Below are 4,874 nucleotides of genomic sequence, written 5' to 3' on the forward strand. Positions count from 1 at the left end.
CACCTGTCCTGCTCCGAATTGCTATCATTTCCAGCTGGAGCTCAAGTCGGAGTGATAGACCAACCACCTAGGAATGCTGCTAACTGGATAGTTCTGCCTTTGGCCCAGAGAGCTACCCAGTCTCTGTTAAAAAGAAAAGGAGTACTTGTGGCACCTTAGAGACTAACAAATTTATTAGAGCATAAGCTTTCGTGAGCTACAGCTCACTTCATCGGATGCATTTGGTGGAAAAAACAGAGGAGAGATTTATATACACACACACAGAGAACATGAAACAATGGGTTTATCATACACACTGTAAGGAGAGTGATCACTTAAGATAAGCTGCTGCTGGTGATGGCTTATCTTAAGTGATCACTCTCCTTACAGTGTGTATGATAAACCCATTGTTTCATGTTCTCTGTGTGTGTGTATATAAATCTCTCCTCTGTTTTTTCCACCAAATGCATCCGATGAAGTGAGCTGTAGCTCACGAAAGCTTATGCTCTAATAAATTTGTTAGTCTCTAAGGTGCCACAAGTACTCCTTTTCTTTTTTGCGAATACAGACTAACACGGCTGCTACTCTGAAACCAGACCCTGTTACTGGCTCTAATGCCCATGTATCGAGAGGGCGGGGTGGGGTGGGGTGGAGCTGTCCAGCTTTTAGTGCTGAAAACACGTAGACTGTGCTTAGGAAACAAAACCTTTTTAGTCCCGGACCCTTTCCAGTGATTCCCGAAACTGACTAGCTTTAAAGGAGGGTGGGGGGCGGATGGACCTATAGTCAAACATTTTATCCAACTGTGTTTGTTTTGTGGAGTTCAAAGAGCGTTTGGCCAACCAACTAAGAATGTTTTGCTTTGAGTTTTTGGTTTGTAATAAATAGTTCACCTAAAATTCGTCTGGATTAAGGAAATGGAAAAAGCTGAGAATTATCCGTGCTGTGATATGCCAATGGCAAATCAATATATATTGTAAGTGATGGTTGGGTCTGTGTAGCATAGGGTCTATCACCAGAGTGCCTTGCTCTTCCATTAACCAACATGCTTGACATCTTTGTTTAAACACAGTGGGTCGCCCGAAAATTCTTAGACTACAGTCTGGTAACGAGTGTGCGTCTGGATGTTTTTGTCATAAAAGACTCACGTATGGTTTCCTAATTGTACCGTACATTTTCAGCGGGATCCATTAGTTTAATGCGATGCACCTGTACAAATATCGTACAATGGAGAAACATCTAGGTGAGTGTAAGTTTTCAATGTCAAGAGCCGGGTTATAGCAATACAGTGAAATAGCGCTAGTTGCCATAAGTACTGTCTGGAAATTGTCCTCTATCTTTATTTTTTCTGAGTGCTACCAAAAGGCATGAGACAAACGTGCACTGTTCATATTATTAAAACAATAGCCATGGTATATTTGGCATACAGGATTAAAATATTATGGCATATAGAAAAAACAAGATTAACGAATGAACACATGCAGAAAATGGTGAAGTGGCAATAGGAAACTAATATCGTAACAAAGTCTGTCACCTGTATGAGATAATACATATCTTGTCAACAGTGCATTATCCAGTAAAGAAACTGGAATTATAAGGGAAACTGGTTTATCTTTAATACATCTTTATATACATAAAGATAACCATACATACGTTTAACACACTATTGCTTCGCAAGCCTAACACCATCAACACATTAATTCCTGGGTTGTATTCCTGGCTCTGCCATTGATTGGCCTGCTGGGTGACCATGGGCATGTCATTTCATCTCTATGTGCCTCAGTTTCTCCATCTGTAAAAAGGGGGAAATGATACCAACCCCCCTTGTAAAATGCTTTGAGATTTACTGATAAAAAGTGCTATAACAGCTATGGTGTTGTTATTTTGTTACTGTTGTTTTTTAAAAGTATAACTTTTCTAATCTCCTGGAATGTATAATTTATTACAGTATTGTAGATTACTGATTCATGTACTGCAGAGTACAGTTTTACAGACCACAGTAGATCGTACCGAAAACAACCTGGGCTACTATTCAGAAACATCTGACATCCAGACTACAAGTTTGCCACTAAGTGTTTGCTATAGAAGCTCACAGCTGTCATGTAACACATACATTTGTTTACCTATTGGATTTATATTCACACTTCAGCAAATCAAATTGTGGTTCCTTTGAGATAGCCTGGAACACATATTCTTGCCTTGAGTAGTTCTCTAAATTACTGGTTTATTATTGATAGGATAAACTTAATTGCGTTTATTTTAACTCTGTAAAGGTCATTGCTCACAATGCCGATATTAAATTACCTTGAACGTTTTCTAACCATTATTCACTCTTCCTCCTGTTGTAAGGTGTCTACTGATTGAGAAAGACAGAATGAATTAGTAAAAGTTAAATCTGTCTAACCCCAAATGTATAAATGGCTTGTCTAGTGACTTTTTTGAGAATGCATTTAACTTGTGAACAATAAATACGCTTGATTTGGGATGATGGTTTGTTATTGTTTATGTATTTCACTACAGATTTATGTGGGTGATCACATGTGACAATGAGAGAGAAGTTGGTCTTGGTTAGAAACTCATCGTGCCAGGGAATGGGGAAATTCGAAAACCTGAGTCGTCTTGAACCAGTCAAATCTGAAACGCCAACTGAGCATCAAAAGCAACACATTTGAAAGGGCTTTTATTTGGTATTTTATCTTGCATTCGTGGTTTGTGTGCTAACTCCTGAAACTAGCCAAGCAGCCCCTAGCCTCTTGACTCAACTCGAGTGAGTCTATGGAAAATTGCCATTCTGACACTGATATATTAAAGAATTCTTATCCTGGAAAAGTGTAACATGTTCTTCAAATTGAAGGGTGAATTTTCAGAAGCGTCTAGGTGATTTAAGAATACAGGTCAATGCTCCTAAATCACACCGGTGCTTTTAAAAATCTCACCCTGAATCACATCGGTGCCTTTGAAAATCCCCCTCTAAAAGTCCTGCTTTAATTCCTTTAAGTTTTACCTTCATCACATTTTCAAAACTCAGCACAGAAATTAATTATGGTCTGACATCTGTAATTTACACGTTGGAAACAGAATGATAGATTTTGCCTCCAGTGCCTTCCAAAGGATAAGCACATAGACCACAAAAAGCAAGAATCTACTTTCCTTGGCGCGGAGAGGGAGCAATCAAGGGACTCAGATCTTGATGTTCAAACTATCTAGCATTTACTGTAGAAATAAAGGCTTCAATCCATATCTTCTGATACTGTTGTTTATTTTAGATTAGAGCCTACGGGCACACAAGAAAAAATTGATACGTTAGTTTCAGAGCAACGAGAGCGAGGGAGAGGAGAGAGAGAGAGAGATTGCAACAAGTTAGTAACTCCTGTGAGAAAGAAAGTAACTGTGGGCTGAAACTCTCTTTTCATTCATAGCAGTATACATTGGAATTTTAAAATTACGGTATGGCGAGAAGATTAATCCTTGAAAACACTTACTATGCTGTACCGCTCCCCAAAAGGGAAAAGGCAAATCCGCCCATTCATTAAGACAAAAAGCCTTTTTACAGAACTGAATAACAAGTCGGCATGGCAATGAAGCTAATAGACTGGCCCCACGCGTGTCTCAAGCGCCATCTGCTGAGCACTCTTCAAAACGGAATAAATTCAGTTCCCATCTCTTTGTTTTGCTTAGTATTTCTGGAGCAGGTATTTGTGCATATCAGCGGATGTAGATCTGTAGCTGCTGTGACCAACTTAACAGAGCTCCAAATCGTCGTTTCTGTCCAGCAAGTCTGACCGCAAACTCCACTCAAGGCAGAGGTTCTCATAGGCGATTAAATCATAGCTTGCAATCTGAACATTAAGACCTATTAGGTCCATGTGATAATCTCACTCCTTTAGCCCACAGGAGAATTTGATGGTTGAAAGCATAATATATACCTTCATGTAAAAAACAAACAACAATATTATTTAATCACAAATTGCATAACTTCCTATTCTTCTAGAAGAATAACTTGAAAGGTGCCTTTTTCTGTCATACTACTTGTGTTATCTCTCAAATATCCACCATACTGGGTGAAATATATTTCAGAAAGACTTCTCACTCCAGATAAGGAAAGTAATAATCATCTAATATCAGAAGAGACTCCAAGTGTGAATATTAAAGCTAAATAGGTTACACAATGCTGTATACTTTGAAAGGGACATGGGCTAAAAAATCCTTGATGTAGAAATTATCAAAACAATGTCAATTTAACAATACTTTACATCGTATCAGAGAATGAATGGAAATGTTTAAAAAGGTGCTGAAACAAGTAATATTGCTTGTTTTATGTTCTTCTAGTCTTACATGGAATCTCAGTTTAACTACCCTTTAACCCAATTCCAAGTAATGCAAAATAGAAAGAATTCTTAAATCTTAAAATGGAATTTCCCAAAGAGAAAATAGATACCAGGCCTCTCTAACAGTAAAGCAAAATGGACTTTTGATAAAACATGAAGCCCCAGGGGTGTCACCCAAAGCAGAGTAGATTCAGATAAACTGTTTCTGCTTTATCCAAGGCAGAAGTATTATTCTGGTGACAACTATCAGTATTTAAAGATCAATAATTTTGTTTATAGCCAAAAGAGAAAAAAGCAGATGGTCAGAGCAAGTATTGCGGAGTTCTTGGAAGCCTGATAAAGAGAATGACAAACTCCAGATAACCAGAAGTACTAGTAACACTTGAAAAAAATAAATACAGAAAATAAAAACCTGACCCCTTGAAGTCAATGGAAAAACTCCCACTGACTTTAGAATTGGAATCTAAGGCATCTGCCCTACTTTTCTACTACTCTATTGAAAAATTATGCACAAAGCGTGCCTTCTGTGTTGATTTATCAAGGACGTTTTATGGAAGAAGAAGGGAG

Source organism: Dermochelys coriacea, chromosome 3 (assembly GCF_009764565.3).
Source record: "Dermochelys coriacea isolate rDerCor1 chromosome 3, rDerCor1.pri.v4, whole genome shotgun sequence".
Taxonomy (NCBI): domain Eukaryota; kingdom Metazoa; phylum Chordata; order Testudines; family Dermochelyidae; genus Dermochelys; species Dermochelys coriacea.